The 21,389-nt window shown below is 47.2% G+C and overlaps 1 protein-coding gene and 1 long non-coding RNA gene across 2 annotated transcripts in view; one reads left to right on the top strand and one right to left on the bottom strand.

Annotated features, from left to right (window-relative positions):
- The window catches only part of LOC118375531 (schwannomin-interacting protein 1-like), a 386,524-nt gene that overhangs the window by 100,211 nt on the left and 264,924 nt on the right, over positions 1-21,389 (bottom strand). The window lies entirely within an intron of this gene.
- LOC127931150 (uncharacterized) overlaps positions 1-21,389 on the top strand; it is a 31,689-nt gene that overhangs the window by 9,603 nt on the left and 697 nt on the right. The window contains exon 2 of the long non-coding RNA XR_008139941.1: positions 21,073-21,268. This is a non-coding gene — a long non-coding RNA (uncharacterized LOC127931150). The remainder of the gene's footprint in view (positions 1-21,072; positions 21,269-21,389) is intronic.

Raw genomic sequence — 21,389 nt, forward strand, 5'->3', positions numbered from 1 at the left:
AGGAGTAAGAGAAGAGATGCAAGGTGCACCCCCTGTGGTAATGGCCCTGCCCTGACACAGACAGGAGTGAGAGAAGAGATGCAAGGTGCACCCCCTGTGGTAATGGCCCTGCCCTGACACAGACAGGAGTGAGAGAAGAGATGCAAGGTGCACCCCCTGTGGTAATAGCCCTGCCCTGACACAGACAGGAGTAAGAGAAGAGATGCAAGGTGCACCCCCTGTGGTAATGGCCCTGCCCTGACACAGACAGGAGTGAGAGAAGAGATGCAAGGTGCACCCCCTGTGGTAATGGCCCTGCCCTGACACAGACAGGAGTAAGAGAAGAGATGCAAGGTGCACCCCCTGTGGTAATGGCCCTGCCCTGACACAGACAGGAGTGAGAGAAGAGATGCAAGGTGCAGTAATGGCCCTGCCCTGACACAGACAGGAGTGAGAGAAGAGATGCAAGGTGCACCCCCTGTGGTAATAGCCCTGCCCTGACACAGACAGGAGCAAGAGAGAAGAGATGCAAGGTGCACCCCCTGTGGTAATGGCCCTGCCCTGACACAGACAGGAGATGCAAGGAGAGACACAGACAGGAGGAGAGAAGAGATGCAAGGTGCACCCCTGTGGTAATGGCCCTGCCCTGACACAGACAGGAGTAAGAGAAGAGATGCAAGGTGCACCCCTGTGGTAATGGCCCTGCCCTGACACAGACAGGAGTAAGAGAAGAGATGCAAGGTGCACCCCTGTGGTAATGGCCCTGCCCTGACACAGACAGGAGTAAGAGAAGAGATGCAAGGTGCACCCCTGTGGTAATGGCCCTGCCCTGACACAGACAGGAGTAAGAGAAGAGATGCAAGGTGCACCCCCTGTGGTAATAGCCCTGCCCTGACACAGACAGGAGTAAGAGAAGAGATGCAAGGTGCACCCCCTGTGGTAATGGCCCTGCCCTGACACAGACAGGAGTAAGAGAAGAGATGCAAGGTGCACCCCCTGTGGTAATGGCCCTGCCCTGACACAGACAGGAGTGAGAGAAGAGATGCAAGGTGCACCCCCTGTGGTAATAGCCCTGCCCTGACACAGACAGGAGTGAGAGAGGACCAAAAAGAAGTAAGAGAGGGAGAAAAAACAAGCATAGGAGGAGACGAGGGGGAGAAAAGGCAGGGGAGAGGGAGAGTAGTACCCCTGTGTTAATAGTTCTGCCCTGTCTGGACCTCACTCTCCAGGCCGTGCCAAGCCCAGTGATTTATGGGCTATTTGGAGATAGCTGGGCCATGTACACCATCCCTCACCAAGGCCAAGAACTGAAGAACAGAGGAGAGAGGAGGAGGAAGAGAAGAATAAATGGGAGAGGAAGAGGGGGTGAGTGATGAGGAGGAGAGGAGCGGGGAGATGAGAGGATGGAATGAGTGGGGATGGAAGAGGGGGAGAGGAGAGAAGCCTGTACTTTGATCTGGACCAAAGATCATTGGTATTCACCATCAACACCAGAGAAGAAATCTCTCTCTCACCATGTCTCTTTACTTCTCTAGCTCCACTACACAGCTAACAGGTACATTCTTCATCCATCCTCCATACAGTATCTCCACAACTCAAAGCCTCACTCTCCTCTGACACTGTTATTTCCTGCTGTTAAATTGCAGAGATTTGGACAATAGGTCTGTGAATGAGTTATGTGTGTGTGTGTTGTGTGTGTGTGTGTATGTGTGTGTGTGTGTAGAGTAGGGATGTGTGTGTATAGTATGTGTGTTTATGTGTACAGTATGTGTGTGTGTGTACAGTAGGGATGTGTGTGTGTATAGTATGTGTATAGTATGTGTGTGTGTGTGTACAGTATGTGTGTGTGTGTGTACAGTAGGGATGTGTGTGTATAGTATGTGTGTGTGTGTGTGTAGGGTGTGTAGTATGTGTGTTTATGTTTATACAGTGTGTGTGTGTACAGTATGTGTGTGTACAGTAGGGATGTGTGTGTGTGTATAGTATGTGTGTGTGTGTGTGTGTACAGTATGTTTATACAGTGTGTGTGTGTACAGTATGTGTGTGTACAGTGTGTTTGTGCGTGTGTGTGTGTGTGTGTGTGTGTGTCCGCCAGTAGAAGTAGTAGCAATGTCAGAGACAAAGAACAACTACAGACCTACAGACCTGCAGACCTACAGACCTACAGACCTGCAGACCTACAGACCTGGCCCTTCAAACAAAAAACTAACAAGAGATTTAGGAGTGGAGAAAGGAGAGCGATGACCATCACAGGTATAGTGTTAGAGAGGGAACGCTGACGGAAATATGTGTCCATCAAGACAGAGAAAGAGGGAGGGAGAGAGAGAGAGATGAAGAAAGAAAGAAAGTGAGAGAGAGGGAGGGAGAAAGAGAGAGACAGATCTAACCACTACATTTCCTCTGTAGTCGTATCCCAGGTATTCAGCGTAGTAACAACCCCGTTATTAAAATTATTAAGAGCATACTGATCCAGAATCAGTACCATGACTTAACATGTGATCATTAAGCATAACAGCTCATGATGGACTAACCGGCCCTAGCATGACTACAGTTGTTACGGGTAATCACCCTGGCGATTGCCCTAGCTTGTTCCTGGCGGTCACCATGGTTTCACGCAGCGGTTGTCTCATGGTCTACTTCCTCTCAGCGTCGACCAGGCTCCCCGACTCAGACAGAACTCAGTAGACCCCACCTGATCTCAACCTCCAAGATGGGTCCGCCTCTCTCCCTCAGCCCCACCCCCCACCCCCTCTCTCCCTCAGCCCCACCCCCTCTCTTCCTCAGCCCCACCCCCTCTCTTCCTCAGCCCCACCCACCTCTCTCCCTCAGCCCCACCCCCTCTCTTCCTCAGCCCCACCCACCCTCTCCCTCAGCCCCACCCCCTCTCTTCCTCAGCCCCACCCCACTCTCTCCCTCAGCCCCACCCCCTCTCTCCCTCAGCCCCACCCCCCTCTCTCCCTCAGCCCCACCCCCTCTCTTCCTCAGCCCCACCCCCTCTCTCCCTCAGTCCCACCCCCTCTCTTCCTCAGCCCCATCCCCTCTCTTCCTCAGCCCCACCCCCCACCCCCTCTCTCCCTCAGCCCCACCCCCTCTCTCCCTCAGCCCCACTCCCCTCTCTTCCTCAGCCCCCCCCTCTCTCCCTCAGTCCCACCCCCTCTCTCCCTCAGCCCCACCCCCCTCTCCTCTCTCCCTCAGTCCCACCCCCTCTCTTCCTCAGCCCCACCCCCTCTCTCCCTCAGTCCCACCCCCTCTCTCCCTCAGTCCCACCCCCTCTCTTCCTCAGCCCCACCCACCTCTCTCCCTCAGCCCCACCCCTCTCTCCCTCAGCCCCACCCCCTCTCTTCCTCAGCCCCACCCCTCTCTCCCTCAGCCCCACCCCCTCTCTTCCTCAGCCCCACCCCACTCTCTCCCTCAGCCCCCCTCTTCCTCAGCCCCACCCCCTCTCTCCCTCAGCCCCACCCCCTCTCTTCCTCAGCCCCACCCCCTCTCCCTCAGTCCCACCCCTCTCTCCCTCAGCCCCACCCCCTCTCTTCCTCAGCCTCACCCCCTCTCTCCCTCAGTCCCACCCCCTCTCTCTCCTCAGCCCCACTCCCCTCTCTCCTCAGCCCCACCCCCTCTCTCCCTCAGTCCCACCCCCTCTCTCCTCAGCCCCACCCCCTCTCTCCCTAAGTCCCACCCCCTCTCTTCCTCAGCCCCACCCCCTCTCTCCCTAAGTCCCAGCCCTCAGCCCCCCCATCTCTCTCTCAGTCCCATCCCCCTCTCTGTAAGGAGCATTTCGTGATTAACTAATCAGGCAAATGTAATTAACTAGGAAGTCGGGGCACCAAGGAAAATATTCAGATTACAAAGTTATAATTTTCCTAATATAACTTTTCAGATATTTTCATATCTGATCAATTACTCTTCTGATTAATGACTTATTCTTTATTTTATCTCACATTAGTCTGATTCCAAACTTTGTAAATTGTGCACAAAAATCTGCACAAACCCAGTCTTCACTATGAGTCATCCAGACATCAATTGTCTAAAATAATTTATTTACAAACTAAGAAATTTACAGAAATGCATAAACAAACAGTAGATAGTTACAAGCAAATGATAACAGAGTTTCCCTCGTGGGATAAACTGGTATCGCGGCTTGGTGGACAAAAAGGGAAGTGGGGGTCAACTGAGATAAGACAACACACAGTTGATAATTATAATAATTGAAATGCTAATCCCTTGCACATGAACGCTCACTCATTCGGCAATAATTGCAATCAATATATATATTTACGCTCAGTGTGTCGCCGGGATCTCTGTTGAAAAGATTGTTTCTGTTGGAGAGTTTGTCCTCTCTCTCTCTCTCTCTCTCTCTCTCTCTCTCTCTCTCTCTCTCTGTCGTGGTTAGAATGGGTAGTTCAGAGTGACATTCATTCATATCGTTATGGATAGATGTTTCGGCGGTTGTCGGTCTTCGCGTTCAATGATACCGAATTCCTAGCTGCAGACTAGTAATTCATATCAAAGACTTGTTCTTATTCTGTCGGTATTGATAGTCTAAGAGTTTAACCACGTGGGATGGTGAAAAGATTCAGCAGTCTGGTCTCAAACCTTGGCCATCTATTTATCGAGGTAAGCTGGTCTGCAATCTTTGTCCTCTCGTAATTGAGATTCTCAAGGTGGGGGTTTTATTCGGAAGAGCAGAAAAAGGCTGTCTCATGATGCCAAGTCCTGGCTGTGTTCATGGGGGCGTGCCAGTGACTTAAGTGAAACTTTACACAGAAATACAATTCTCTCACATTACATCATTACATAGCATCCCATAATTTCACAAATAGTTTAATCTTTCCTCATTCATCCTGTACAGCAATTAGATGCAAGCCTCATAACTGAGGCTATTATACGTATAAACAGCGTTATGGTAATGTGGCCGTATTGTCTCTCATGAGTTTCACAAAATCGTACCAAACGGACCAGTTCGTAGCTGGATTCTTCACCGATCTTTTATACCTTCTCCAGAACATAAATGTTGTTTGGACCTCAAGTTCTGTGAGGTGGAAGAAATTCCTTTGTTCTCTCTATGAAAACTTCACCCTGTCTCTATACTGTGGCCATGAGGAGATAATCTCCTCCAGGAATGTATGACCTGAGGTCGCAGCAGCCTGAGTGTAGGAGACAGAGAGAGGGGGATGGGCTTGCTGTACCCAAAGAGGGCAACGTCATGACAGTACCCTCCCCTGACACCCCTCCCTCTGTTCTCTAAACATCTTAACACTAATGGAGAGGCCCACTTACTACCCAGTGGGTGAGACCCTATAGGGATCCGACACCCAGTGTGTCTGTGTCTCTGTGTGTATACCCAAAACACGGACACTGGGACAGACAGACATAGGCACACACACAGACCACGCAGGCACGCAAACACCCACCACACACACGCCTGCGCTCGCCCACACACACACTCTCCAGGACACAAGAATAAAGAGGGGATGTCACTGTTCTGATTAGAGCAAATTAAAGGCATGGATTAACTCAGTGTCGTCTAGGCACAGATCCAATGTGGAGAGAGAGAGAGATGGAAAGGGAACTAGCTCTCTTCTCTCCTAACACTCGTGGCAAACTATGTACCCTTAACTTGGCAGCCGGCTACCCCTAATACCTCTCTTTCAGCCATAATGGGAGGCCAGAGAGGGACAAGTATATCTGCTGTTAAATTACCAGGGTGCATGTGTGTATCGGTGTGTATGTGTGTGTATAGGTGTGTATGTACGTGTGTAGGTGTGTACGTGTGTGTATAGGTGTGCATGTGTGTGTGTGTGTGTATAGGTGTGTATGTATGTGTGTGTGTGTATAGGTGTGTATGTGTGTGTGTATAGCTGTGAATGTGTATAGGTGTGTATGTGTGTGTGTGTGTGTGTATATATAGGTGTGTATGTGTGTGTATAGGTGTGTATGAGTGTGTGTATAGGTGTGTATGAGTGTGTGTATAGGTGTGTATGTGTGTGTATGGGTGCGGGAAGGAAGGAGGAGCCAGGCTGTCAGAGAAAGTGAGGCAGGAGAGCAGCTGTGTGTGTGTGTGTGTGTGTGTGTGTGTGTGTGTGTGTGTGTGTGTGTGTGTGTGTGTGTGTGTGTGTGTGTGTGTGTGTGTGTGTGTGTGTGTGTGTGTGTGTGTGTGTGGTGGAGGTGACAGGCTGGACTGCTGCCAACAGCACTGTATGTGCCAAGTCACCTCTGATGTGACACCTGCTGGCCACAAGTAAGAACAGGGATGCACCAGGGAGGGTGTGTCATGCTACTGTTGGATGGATGGATGGATGGGTGTGTGTGTGTGTGTGTGTGTGTGTGTGTAAGAACAGGGATGCACCAGTGTGTGTGTGTCATGTACTGTGTGGATGGATGGATGGTGTGTGTGTGTGTGTGTGTGTGTGTGTGTGTACACGCACTAGGCCAACAGTCTACCACAAACATAAGGGAGCATATAGTAAGGGTAAATGTGTGTTTGTGCTTGTAAGAGTGTGTGTGTGTGTATGTGTACATGTTATTGATGGGCATGTGGCCACAGTCATATTATAGGCAGTGTTTTGGTGGGAGGGTGAGTGAGTATGTAGCAGAGAGATAGTGGTGTGTTAGTGGGGTTTAATTTGACAATTGGTCATGGTACTATTAAGGGAATGGAGGCAGAATTGACTGTCTGGTGAAAGCTGTCTCCCTCTGTAGCAGTCACAGCTCAACCACCCTGACTCTGGTGTCTCATAGATAACTCTCCCCAATCTCTGACCTTCTACCCTTTCATCCATCCCTCTTTCACTTCAGCCCCTCTGTTCTCCTCTTTATTTCCTCATCTCTACAATTTTGTCCCCCTCTACTTCACCATATCAGTCATTTGCCTTGTTCTCGTTACACCTAGCCTATTCATTTTACTACCTCTATTTTAATTCCTTATTTCATTCCACCATATCCCTTCTCTCGTCTCCATTTACCTCATCTAACCCCTCATCTTCTATTATTCCCTTCATCTCTCCACTTTCTCCTCTCATTCCCTCTTTCTTCTGTCTGGTGTTCCGGCCTACCTCTTCCCAAAGCGTGTGTTTTGTTCTCCGTGCTGCTGGGTAATCTGCAGGCGGCAGACAGGCCTGTTCAGTCAGACACAGGGTCTTAACCAGGGGATAATCCTGCAGTGCTACATACACAGACATAAAGGGGTACACACAGTCACACAGAGACATCCAGGGACATAGAGACATACACAGCCCTGTGCCTTCACCCAAAACAACAACCACACACGCCAAACAGCGCCAGCCACGTCTATGGCCCAGCAGAAATACTTAAACACTGTTTCAAATGTTAACATCAGAGGAGCAGAGGGCCGAGAGGGCTGAGAGGACTGAGAGGACTGAGAGGACTGAGAGGACTGAGAGGGCTGAGAGGACTGAGAGGACTGAGAGGGCTGAGAGGACTGAGAGGACTGAGAGGACTGAGAGGACTGAGAGGGCTGAGAGGACTGAGAGGACTGAGAGGACTGAGAGGGCTGAGAGGGCTGAGAGGACTGAGAGGGCTGAGAGGACTGAGAGGGCTGAGAGGACTGAGAGGGCTGAGAGGACTGAGAGGGCTGAGAGGACTGAGAGGACTGAGAGGGCTGAGAGGACTGAGAGGGCTGAGAGGACTGAGAGGACTGAGAGGGCTGAGAGGGCTGAGAGGACTGAGAGGGCTGAGAGGGCTGAGAGGACTGAGAGGACTGAGAGGACTGAGAGGACTGAGAGGGCTGAGAGGACTGAGAGGACTGAGAGGGCTGAGAGGACTGAGAGGACTGAGAGGGCTGAGAGGGCTGAGAGGACTGAGAGGACTGAGAGGACTGAGAGGACTGAGAGGACTGAGAGGGACTGAGAGGGCTGGAGGGCTGAGAGGACTGAGAGGACTGAGAGGACTGAGAGGGCTGAGAGACTGAGAGGACTGAGAGGACTGAGAGGGCTGAGAGGGCTGAGAGGAGAGGACTGAGAGGACTGAGAGGGCTGAGAGGACTGAGAGGAGAGGCTGAGAGGACTGAGAGGACTGAGAGGGCTGAGAGGACTGAGGGGGCTGAGAGGGCTGAGAGGACTGAGAGGACTGAGAGGGCTGAGAGGACTGAGAGGACTGAGGACTGAGAGGGCATGGAGGGCTGAAAGGAAAGGAAGATGTGTTCACATGAATGAAGGTAAATAATCTGAGAGGACTGAGTGGGCTGTAAAATGAGGAAGGAAAGAGGAGTTGGAGGACTGGATACAGATCAAATGAAGAGAGGAATGGAAGAGGGCTGAGAGGGCTGAGAGGACTGAGAGGGCTGAGAGGGCTGAGAGGACTGAGAGGTAACTCTTCAGGACTGAAAGGACTGGGAGGGCTGAGAGGGCAAACAGACTGACTGAGAGGGCAGAAAAGGACTGAAAAGGGCTGAGAGGACTGAGAGGACGGAGAGGACTGAGAGGACTGAGAGGGCTGAGAGGACTGAGGACTGAGATCAGGGCTGAGAGGGCTGAGAGGACTGAGAGGACTGAGAGGACTCCAAAGGGCTGAGAGGGCTCCCATGTGGGCTCCATCTCCAGGACTGAGAGGACTGTCCAGTGCTGGGACTGAGTTGGGTGAGTCTTTTCTCCCACCTTGGGCATGAGTAGAATGAAAGGAAAGGAAGATGTGTTCACATGAATGAAGAGTAAATAATCAGGCCAAAGAAGAACGCCAGTGTAGGTATGGTAAAATGAGAGAAGGAAAGAGGAGTTGGTTGGATGGATACAGATCAAATGAAAGAAGAGAGGAATGGAAGATAACTGTAGCGTTCAGCTCTCCTGAGGAGCAGACGGCTGTGGCTAGCTTGTCACACAGTACAGCTTAGTAACTCTTCACACAGAAAAGGACAGGGCTTTAGGCTTTAGGCCAAACAGACTGACTGGCTGCCAAACAGAAAAACACCACATGAAAAGGCAAATCTTCTCTGTTTAATACATTTTTCACGGAGGAACAAATAAACGATCATTCATGGTCTCCGATGGCCTTTGAGGAATCATCAGACACACACACACAGAAAGAGAGAGAGAGAGACATCTATCCCCTCTCACTCTCTCCAAACTTTCTTGTCAGTGGTTTCATCTCACCCTTCAGAATCCATATGTGTGGCTCCATCTCCACCTCTGTCTCCATTTGTGTGTCTCTGAGGTTCTCCCTTCCTTAACACAGCTTTCTTCCTATTTTCATGTATTCTGACCCCGGTAGTTCTTAAAAGGGAAAAAGTGAATATCTCTCTTCTCTCCTTTAAGGCAGGGATATCAATGACAGGGCCCTTGAAGTGTTTCTGAACTGCAATTATCCTCATTTGTGTGTCTGTCAAATCAAATCCAATTTTATTGGTCACATACATGTGGTTAGCAGATGTTAATGCGAGTGTAGCGAAATGCTTGTGCTTCTTGTTCCGACCGTGCAGTAATATCTAACAAGTAATCTAACAATTTCACAACAACTACCTTATACACACAAGTGTAAAGGAATGAATAAGAATATGTACATGTAAATATATGGATGAGCGATGGCCGAAAAACATATGCAGATGCAGTAAATGGTATAGAGTACAGTATATACATATGAAATTAGTAATGTATGTAAACATGATATAAAGTGGCATTGTTTAAAGTGTCTTGAGTATTCTTTGTTTTCTTTATATATTTTGGTTAGGTCAGGGTGTGACATGGGTGATGTATGTGTTTTGGTACTGTCTAGGGGTTTTATAGGTTTATGGGGTTGTTTACCATCTAGGTGTTTATGTATGACTATCGTTGTCTCTGATTGGGAACCATATTTAAGCAGCCATCTTCTTTGGGTATTTCGTGGGTTATTGTCTATGTTTAGTTGCCTGTGTCTGCACTGTTTTATATATATATATATATATATATATATATATATATATATATATATATATATATATATATATAGCATCACGTTTGTTGTTTTGTAAGTTTGTTTTAGTGTTCTTTCTTCATTAAATATAGAAGATGAATTCACATCACGCTGCGCTTTGGTCTCCTCACTACGGCGATCGTGACAGATACATTTATTTCATCAAATTTTTTATTATTAAAGTGGCTCTCGATTGTGCATCTGTAAAAGTTTGAGTGTTTTTGGTGACAAGCCAAATACGCTGAGGAATTTAAAACTTTCCACCTTCTCCACTACTGTCCCGTTGATCATCTCCGTTGTTTTGTTGACGTTGAGTGTGAGGTTATTTTCCTGACACCATACTCCGGGGACCATCACCTCCTCCCTGTAGGCCGTCTCATCGTTGTTGGTAATCAAGCCTACCACTGTCTGCAAACTTGATGAGTGAGTTGGAGGTGTGCATGGCCACCCACACAGTCATGGGTGAACAGGGAGTACAGGAGAGGGCTGAGAACTCACCCTTGTGGGGCCCAATTGTTGAGGATCAGCGGGGTGAAGATGTGTGTGTGTGTCTGTGTGTGTCAGCACATGAGAGGTAATGATTCCCCCAACAAACTGATTGGCAGACGTCCCCTGTTCACTGAAGTGGGACAAGATGGGACAACAGGAAGCCATTACCTGAGGAGAGAGGAAATGTGTGTGTATGTGTGTTTGTGAGGAGAGTCGGTGTCTGCCAACGAGAAGCATCACTGCCAGGACCTCTGATGTTAGTGTGTCTGTATGCATTCAATTTTGAGTGCCTAGTGGTTAGAGCGTTGGACTAGTAACCGGAAGGTTGCGTGTTCAAACTCCCGAGCTGACAAGGTACAAATCTGTCGTTCTGCCCCTGAACAGGCAGTTAACCCACTGTTCCCAGGCCGTCATTGAAAATAAGAATGTGTTCTTAACTGACTTGCCTGGTTAAATAAAGTTAAAATAAAATAAAAAAATATTCTGTTTGCTATATTTAAAAGAAATGTATTTGCTTTGTCATTATGGGGTATTTTATGTAGATTGATGAGGAACATTTTTTATTTAATCAATTTTAGAATAAAGCTGCAACGTAACAAAATGTGGAAAAAGTCAAGGGGGTCTGAATACTTTCCGAAGGCACTGTATATACTGTGTGTGTGTGTATGGCCGTGTGCATGTGTGTGTGTGCATATATATACTGTATGTGTGTGTGTGAGAGGGCAAGATAGAGCACCCCCCCCTGTTGAGGCTGTGAGGTGTGTGAACTGCTGTGTGTGTTTGTCAGCTGAGAGTTGTGTGCTTCTTCCTGAGAAAGATAGCTGCCTGGTCAAGGCCTGGTGGAAGGAGGCCCCCCAGCCATCACCACTGACAACACACCCAGCCGCACAACGTGATTCAGATAAAGGAATGGCTCTGCATTCCTTATCACGTTTTTCAAGTTTCAACTTTGAATGTCATGTGCTAAAAGTACAGTGAAATACCTTTGTTGCTCCAAACCCAACAACGCAGTAATCAATATCAAAGCCGCACAAAAAATAAAGTAGAATAAAACTACACAAGAAACAAAAAATAAGAAATAAGAACATGAGAAATGAAAAAGCTACTTGCTACAGGGGAGTGGTCATTGGGGCATGAAGCCTTAGAGCTGTTAGAGTTCTTAGAGTTCTTGAGAACAGGAATGATGTTAGTGGGAGATACAGACGAGGAGAGGTTGAAAATGACAGTGAATTTGACTGCCAGCTGATTTACGCATGCTCTGAGAACGCAACCTGGAATACTGTCTGGTGCCCTGGCCTTGGAAATGTTGACCTGATTACAGACTATACTCGCGTCGGCCTCGGAGAGCGATGTAACCCAGTCCTCTGTCACGCACAGTATGGTGTTGTTATTGTCAAAGCGTGCATAAAATGAATTGGGCCTCATTAGGCAGATCACGGTTGGGTCTTCCTTTGTAATCCGTAATGGACTGTCGCCCCTGCCACATGTGGCGAAAGTTGGAACCTGTGTAATATGATTCCACCGTACTCATATATTGTCCTTTTCCTAATTTGATGACTCCGCGGTGGTCGTAGCGGGATCTCTTTGACTTGTTCCTGTCCGTAGCCTCAGGGTTGTCATAGAGTTTTGAAATGATGTGGACATTAGGTAGCGCTTTGCAGTAGCCCTTTGGTAAATGAGGTTTGAACCTAAGGTTGGAGCATAGGTTAATCACAAATGAGAAAATATCAGCAAACTGCCTCCAGGCCTCTTACAGTATCTGGGCTCTTTGACCAGCCAATCAGGCCTGTCTGGGCAACGAGGTAATTACAGCGTTCTAATTGGATGTGATTATGGTGGAGAGGAAGGAAGAAAGGAGAGACTAATTGAAGCCTCAGCGAAAGGAAGTTAATCGAATGGAGGAGACCAGCATAATGCTAGAATGAGATAAAACACAACACAGCACAGGTTATGTAATCAAAGAGACCAGGAAGAAGCCTCGGCTACATGTGAGAACCAACCATTCAGCTCCATTCAGTTCCGTTCAGCTCCATTCAGCTCCATTCACTGGGATTTGGCTGCCATTGCAGATCATAGGCTACTTCTTCAAGAATCCTGATTTGTGACTTACATGACTGTAAATTTCATTCCAGGTTTTATGTATTGTCTTTCAACAGGTAGTGTCACTCCTACAGTACATCACAGCCATGGCAGCGTGTTTCTAAAAGAACAGGTAAGACGTGTCTAACAGAGGTCAATGTTGGAGGCCATTGCCATCTCTTGTGTCCTCTGTGTTTTCCTGATATTGAACAAAGACCAGAGGTAACCTCCCTATGAATGGGAGAGCATTTCTGTTTTGTTAACCCAAAAGAAAGAACAACTATTTCCCAATGAAACTTTAATTAGTCCAAATCCTTTTGCTATTAAAGATGAGAGAGAGAGAGGAGAGGGGGACTGTCGCCACGCTGTACTCCAGTAACAGTCTGGCAGCCCTGTGAACTCTGCTGCCACGGTGAGAGGAGGAGACATGAAAAGAAGAGGAAACATAAAAAGAGTGTTTTTGCTGTAAAGCTCATAAACAGGCGTTTGATGGTGGAACCAGAGACAGAGACAGACGGAAAGAGAGAGGCAGAGAGAGAGGGAGGGAGAGTTGTCTGAGTTCAACATCACTCAGAATAAAGGTGGGAGAGAAAGAGAGAGAGCAAAATCTGTTGAGTTCAGAGGAGTCCATTCCTGGGTGTCCTGGGGGCAAAGTTTAAACGTTGGTTAGAAGGTTAAAAGGTCAGACTTATTGATTGACAGCTCAGCTCTGTGGATGCACTGTCATGTTTTTGATAATGATGTGCTTTTTAGCCTAGAAAAGACCGAACAACCAAACTTAGGATGCACATTTCACCTATTTGTCTTACAGTAATACATCTTTGCACACACACACACACACACACACACACACACACACACACACACACACACACACACACACACACACACACACACACACACACACACACACACACACACACACACACACACACACACACACACACACACACACACACACACACACACACACACACAGCACTATCATGAAGAGAAAGCAGACAGCTGTCAGTGTCATCTGGAAGGGCTGGTATGTCTGCTTACATCAACACCCGTCCTCAACTATCGACTTTTCCCTGGCCTCCATTTTGCTGCGGTGGCAGAGGGGATCTTTTCCTCTTCCTGATAACATTCTCACGTGTTCTTATTCCGTCTCAGACCTCCCTTTTCAACCACTGCCACCCATTTAAACACATCAAAAGCACACGGCAACAACGAACGCCACAATCATCTCAGCATTCAATCTTAACTTAAAGTTCAACAGATCTACGTATAGACAGAGGTCATCTTCTCATCCGAGCTACGTGTAACTTGGTAATGGCTGTGTTAACACTGCAACACTGACTGTATGTCTCTACAGACGAGCGCCTGATGCACATGCACATTTAATTGTGTGAGTTTGACAGTGTTTTGGACTATTGGAACGTTTGTCTTGTCTTATCTAAACCTTGCACGATGTGCTGCCCGCAATTCAATGGAATATATAAAAGGTATGATCGAAAGTAGCAGCCTAATGACGCATATCATCCAACCCAGGCAGTATCAGAGAGGAACAGACAGAGGGCAATAAGGGAGTACTCCATGCATCTTAAATAAGACGTCTCAGTCTAAAAAAATGAATGATGCACTTGTCTTTTCCTACTAGCACTGGCTGTGCTGCACTAACTGTACATCGCTCTGGATAAGAGTGTCTGCTAAATGACTCAAATGTAAATGTTTGCAGCTACTGTGTTAAGTAGACCACTTACGTGGGCTGCAGCCTGGTTTAAACCGACATTAAACACTCTGCAGAACAGCCTGGTTTAAACCAACATTAAACTCTCTGCAGAACAGCCTGGTTTAAACCGACATTAAACACTCTGCAGAACAGCCTGGTTTAAACCAACATTAAACTCTCTGCAGAACAGCCTGGTTTAAACCAACATTAAACTCTCTGCAGAACAGCCTGGTTTAAACCAACATTAAACTCTCTGCAGAACAGCCTGGTTTAAACCAACATTAAACTCTCTGCAGAACAGCCTGGTTTAAACCAACATTAAACACTCTGCAGAACAGCCTGGTTTAAACCAACATTAAACTCTCTGCAGAACAGCCTGGTTTAAACCAACATTAAACTCTCTGTAGTACAGCCTGGTTTAAACCAAGTGACCAGGTGTGTGTTGCGTGTGTATGAGAGAGAGAGAAAGAAAGCGTGAGAGAGAGAAAGAAAGTGTGAGCGAGAGAGAGAGAGCGAGAGAGAGAAAGAAAGCGTATGAGAGAGAGAGAGATCTTATTTTCTTCTTGAATTCTTCTTCTCTACCCTGAGAAAGGAGACCTTGTGACACACGCAACACTTCCCATGATTGCGTTTTCTCACTATTTTTAGTTTATGACATTTTCTCTGTGTTAGAAAGGCTCTACTGATGCTCCGCTCCCTCACTCCTCACCATGTGAGACACCCAACCAACCTGCAGGCTCTTTGTCAAACCCTCACATTGAGCTCTCTCCTCTCCCTCTTTCTCTCCTTCTCTTGCTCGTTCATTTTCTCACTCTCTCTCTCCCACACCCTCTAAATGGAGCATTATTGAACTGATCCTTCAGATGTGCGTCATCCAGGGTATTCAGGGAAGAGGACTGGATGAATCTGAGAGTCTTCATCTGCAAACATAAACCTCAACATGTATCATGTTTCTCGTACTTATCCAGGGTCAGTGCAGGCCAATACAGTGTTCTGTGCAGGCCAGTCAAGTTCTTCCACACCGATCTCAACAACCCATTTTTGTATGGACCTTGTACTGTGCACGGGGGTATTGTCTTGCTGAAACAGGAAAGGGCCTTCCTTCCCTGTTGCTACAAAGTTGGAAGCACAGAATCGTCTACAATGTCAATCTTAACGCTGTAGTGTTAAGATTTTCTTTCACTGGAACTAAGGGGCCTTGCCAGAACCATGAAAAACCACCCCAGACCATTATTTCTCCTCCACCAAACTATACAGTTGGCACTATGCATTGGGGCAGGTAGGGTTCTCCTGGCATCAGCCAAACCCAGATTTATCCGTCGGACTGCCAGATGGTAAAGAGAATGTGTTTCCATAGTCCAATGTCGGCGAGCTTTACACCTCTCCAGCCGATGCCTGGCTTTGTGTATGATGATCTTAGGCTTGTGTGCAGCTGATTGGCCATGGAAACCCATTTCATGAAGCTCCGGACAAACAGTTTTGTGCTGATGTTGCTTCCAGAGGCAATTTGGAACTCAGTAGTGAGTGTTGCAACCGAGGACAGACGATTTTTCAGCACTCGGCTGTCTCGTTCTGTGAGCTTTGGTGGCCTACCACTTCGCGGCTGAGCCATTGTTGCTCCTAGACTTTTCCACTTCACAACAGCACTTATAGTTGACCGAGGCAGCTCTAGCAAGGCAGAAATTTGACGAACTGACTTGTTGGAAAGGTGGCATCCTATGACGGTGCACCCTTGATGGTCTCCAAGAACACAAACTGAGCAATCGGGGGAGAAGGACCTTGGACAGGGAGGTGACCAAGAACCCGATGAGTTCAGAGTTCCACTGTGGAGATGGGAGAACCTTCCAGAAGGACAACCATCTCTGCAGCACTCCACCAATCAGGCCTTTATTGTAGAGTGGCCAGGTGGAAGCCACTCCTCGGTAAAAGGCACATGACAGCCCACTTGGAGTTTGCCAAAAGGCACCTAAAGGACTCTCAGACCATGAGAAACAAGATTCTCTGGTCTGATGAAACAAAGATTTAACTCTTTGGCCTGAATGCCAAGAGTCACGTCTGAAGGAAACCTGACACCATCCCTACGGTGAAGCATAGTGGTGGCAGAATCATGTTATGGGGATGTTTTTCAGTGGCAGGGACTGGGAGACTAGTCAGGGTCAAGGGAAAGATGAACGGAGCAAAGTACAGAGAGATCCTTGATGAAAACCTGCTCCAGAGCGCTCAGGACCTCAGACTGGGGTAAAGGATCACTTCCAACAGGACAACGACCCTAAGCACACAGCCAAGACAACGACCCTAAACACACAGCCAAGACAACGACCCTAAACACACAGCCAAGACAACGACCCTAAACACACAGCCAAGACAACGACCCTAAACACACAGCCAAGACAACGACCCTAAACACACAGCCAAGACAACGCAGGAGTGACTTCAGGATAAGTCTCTGAAAGTCTTTCAGTGGCTCAGCCAGAGCCCGGATTTGAACCCGATCTAACATCTCTGGAGAGACCTGAAAATAGCTGTGCAGCAACGCTTCCGATCCAACCTGACAGAACTTGAGAGGATCTTCAGAGAAGAACGGGAGAAACTCCCCAAATACAGGTGTGCCAAGCTTGTAGTGTCATACCCATGAAGACTCAAGACTGTAATCGCTGCAAAAGGTGCTTTAACAAAGTACTGAGTAAAGAGTCTGAATACTTATGTAAATGTAATACTTCATTTTTTAATTAAAAAAACAAACATTTGCAAACATTTCTACAAACCTGTTTTGCTTCATCATTATGGGGTATTGTGTGTAGATTAATGAGGGGGAAAAACAATTGAATCCGTTTTAGAATAAGGCTGTAACGTAACAAAATGTGGAAAAAGTCAAGGAATCTGAATACTTTCCGAATGCACTGTATTTCTGAAAAGAGGCATACTTTTAAGGTATACAATATACCACACCCCCATTCCATGAATTAAACTTTGACCTACCAGCATCATCACCCACTGTCACAGGACACCATCACCAACTTACCTCAAGGTGGCTCAACTTACCTTGTCCCTCAGTTCAATTTACCCCATAAGTTGTGCCAAGAGACCACTTTTTTGGGACAAGCTATGTTTTTAAAATGTTCACATGAATTCTGATTACATCCTGAAATATAGGTAGACATCGTTGTTAGAAAGAATACTATATTTCCCTTGACGTAATGAGGCGGACTATAAATATTGCTCAGCTTACCCCACTCTCCCTGAAATGTTTTTATAACAAGAACATATTGTTTCCAGGAAGTCCCATATTGAACTCCCCGAGTTGAAGTTAACATCAGAGGCGCAACTTTCACTGGGGACGGGGGACGGGGACGACGACGACGACGACATTAAATTGCATTTTTGTCCACCACAGAGCGGGCTGTGTGAAGGCAAAGCTTCTGAAAGGTTGGCTTATAGGACCTTCATGGGAGAGATGAACAGAGGCAGGTGCTGTCTGTGTGTGTGTGTAGAGTTTTTTCTCAGAGTTGTAAAAGCAGTGCAGAAACTGGCTACTCTTTATTTGACTGATGCAAGGTAACGGCTGTTTGACTTCACAGGAAAACAAATATTTATCCCCAGTGCTGTGCTTGTAGTGTAGCTAATTGATATGTAAAATTAGCTAATTTTTCATCCTTTCTCACCTGAAGTTCTGTCTGAAGTGAATGAAATAGCTGCAGTAGCTACAGCCAGTTCAGCTCTAGCCTCTAGCTATCTTAATATCTGTCAGGAAGCAGTATCTAACAGCTGTTGTGTGTATGGAAATGTTTTATAGCCTTTGTTTTTTCCTGTTTCAACAGAAGAAAATTAAGTTGGCTAGTTTTCACCAGTTGATGTACCATTAGAGCTGGCCAAAAGTTGCTGAATGATAGCTAGCCAGCTCATTAACTTTAGCTATTAATATTTTGCCTCAATTACACTTGACCTGAATCAAACGATGAAACCAGCGGCCAAAAGATTGAGGACCAATATTCAGACGTTTTTTTGACAGCTCAATGTGAGTTTTTTTAGTAGAGTCATTATAATATAAGGTTATTGATCTGTCAGTTTCAGCTAATTCCCTACTTTTCACACTGACACGGCACAAACAGCTGGTGAAATTGTGTATTTATGTGTGAGTAAGAGGAATACTGAGATTGAGAAAGAGAGAGACACTGAGAATGAGACACTGAGAGAGAGAGAGAGAGAGAGAGAGAGAGAGAGAGAGAGAGAGAGAAAACATCTTATTTACTCATTCCCAACCTATTGAAGCATGGCGTTGAAACACACAGAGATTCCCATGACGGCAGTACTGTCTGGAACTATCCTCTAAATGGTACATCAATCCTGAAAGTGTCTGACTCATGGTGATTGGTTAATGACCATAGTGGGTTTCCATGGCAACCCCTGAAGCCTCACTGGTCCGATGGTGCCCTTCACAGAGAGGTCCAGAAGGACAGCAGTCTCTCTCTCTCTCACTCTCTCTCTCTCTCTCTCTCTCTCTCCCTCCCTCCCTCCAGCTCTCTTTCTCTCTTCCTGCACTGCAGATGCACTGAGTCAACACTAAGGCCAGGACAGAACAGGACACAGAATAACAAACAGTGCTGGGAACAGCCAAAACACACAGACACAAAGACACAAAGCAACACACACACATACACACACTGGGCACAAAGCGATGGCAGCGTTGACATCTGAGCTATTAGGGATAAGAGGATCAGAAGATTTCTTTGTGACGTTCTTTGTAACGATTTTGTGATGACACCAACGACAGGTATTTACACAAACACACACACATACCCACAGTCATGTAATGTCTTAACAGCGTCTTGTCTAACCAGCCTTAACACTGAACCTGTTTTATACCTCTTGACCAGCTTTGGCCAGGTCAGTATTGTGATGCTGGTCAGCCCCTCTCCCTTCAGTGTTAGATCCATCTCCAGGGTAATGGACAGAAGGGCCATCTTCCCTCCGTCAGCCCCTTAATGCTGCCCCGCTGGGCCTTACCATACCAGCACCTCTCTATGGAACCACTCTCATTCTCTCTTTCTCCTTAGAGAGAGATAGAGAGAGAGAGAGGTCAGGGCTGGCAGTAGAGTGATGACGGAGAGAGAGAGGTCAGGGCTGGCAGTAGAGTGAGTGATGGAGAGAGAGAGGTCAGGGCTGGCAGTAGAGTGAGTGATGGAGAGAGAGATGTCAGGGCTGGCAGTAGAGTGAGTGATGGAGGGGGAGAGGTCAGGGCTGGCAATAGAGTGAGTGATGGAGAGAGAGATGTCAGGGCTGGCAGTAAAGTGAGTGATGGAGAGAGGTCAGGGCTGGCAGTAGAGTGAGTGATGGAGAGAGCGATGTCAGGGCTGGCAGTAGAGTGAGTGATGGAGAGAGAGAGGTCAGGGCTGGCAGTAGAGTGAGTGACAGAGAGAGAGAGGTCAGGGCTTGCAGTAGAGTGAGTGATGGAGAGAGAGAGGTCAGGGCTTGCAGTAGAGTGAGTGATGGAGAGAGAGAGGTCAGGGCTGGCAGTAGAGTGAGTGATGGAGAGAGAGATGTCAGGGCTGGCTGTAGAGTGAGTGATGGAGAGAGAGAGAGAGAGAGGTCAGGGCTGGCAGTAGAGTGAGTGACGGAGAGAGAGAGGTCAGGGCTGGCTGTAGAGTGAGTGATGGAGAGAGAGATGTCAGGGCTGGCTGTAGAGTGAGTGATGGAGATGCCAGTGGCCTGGCTAAGGGCTGGCTTTAACACATCAGATGAGTCATTAGACCCAGGAGAGATGGAAGAAGAGAGGGAGAAAAACACATTTGAAGGAAAGGGATATTTGCCGGAAGCACACACACACACACACACACACACACACACACACACACACACACACACACACACACACACACACACACACACACACACACACACACACACACACACACACACACACACACACACACACACACACACACACACACACACACACACACACACACACACACACACACACACACCGCTTTCCCACCGTTTCCCACTGTTTCCTTCCAGAACAATGAGGGAGTGAGCCAGCTGTCCTCCATAATAATTTACTAACACCTCAGTCATTACTGCTACCATCAGCACTGCAGTAAATATATTCTAATTGCATATCACTGATAATTCAACAGTTATAATATGTGTGTGTGTGTGTGTGTGTGTGTGTGTGTGTGTGTGTGTGTGTGTGTGTGTGTGTGTGTGTGTGTGTGTGTGTGTGTGTGTGTGTGTGTGTGTGTGTGTGTGTGTGTGTGTGTGTGTGTGTGAGTGTGTGTGTTCGTCCATGGGTATCCATGTGTGTCTATGAGTCTGTGTGTGTCTATAATTCTGTGTGTGAATTCTAATTACATATCACAGATAGCAGTTTTACAGCTCTCTGCATTCCATTGTGTGTGTGTGTGTGTGTGTGTGTGTGTGTGTGTGTGTGTGTGTGTGTGTGTGTGTGTGTGTGTGTGTGTGTGTGTGTGTGTGTGCAGGCATGTGTGTGTGTGAGAGAGCGAGAGAGAAAGAAAGAGAGAGAGAGACTCAAAAGGGGGAACAAGTTTAAATGAGAAGATCCAACACCATCTCTCTTTTCTCTTACCCCACATTTTTTAATTCATGAATATTGTATGCCCTCTGATTGGTTGGCAGATCATAGCATTGACAAATGAAAGGAGAACCATCTGGAGCTGCTAAGATAGTTTGTCACAACTCACGACTCAACTGGACAGACCCACGGGTATGGACAGGACAGGGTAAAGAGGACTGTGTGTGCACGCCTGTGTTTGTTAGTGTGTGTGCGTATGGGTGTGTTTGCAGATTGAAACAGGTGGATAGAAGAAGAAGAAGAGGAGAGAGAATGAAAGAGAAAGAGAGAGAGAGCTATAAAGAGTGAGCATATCCCCATCCGTATTCCCTCATAGAGAGAGAAGAGATGGAGAGAGGGAAGAAGAGTAAGGAGGGAAGCTGAGAGATGGAGGAAGAAGAGATGGGGAGGAAGGAGGAAGAAGAGTGTGACCACTCCTATCCAGCCATCTTAACAGTTTTCTAAGTAAACCTAACATGGCTTCCACTGTCTCACACTGAAAGGTTAAACTAGCAGAGCTCTGTCTGAACAAGGTCAGTTCTTCGTTCCTTTCTCTCTCCCTCTATCCTTATTCAGCCCTCTAAAACAAGCCTGTGTGTCTCTGGGGACTACATGTGAATGAACAGAGTGGAGAAGCACTCAGCATCTGTCTTG

This window comes from Oncorhynchus keta, chromosome 1 (genome assembly GCF_023373465.1).
Source record: "Oncorhynchus keta strain PuntledgeMale-10-30-2019 chromosome 1, Oket_V2, whole genome shotgun sequence".
Classification (NCBI taxonomy): domain Eukaryota; kingdom Metazoa; phylum Chordata; class Actinopteri; order Salmoniformes; family Salmonidae; genus Oncorhynchus; species Oncorhynchus keta.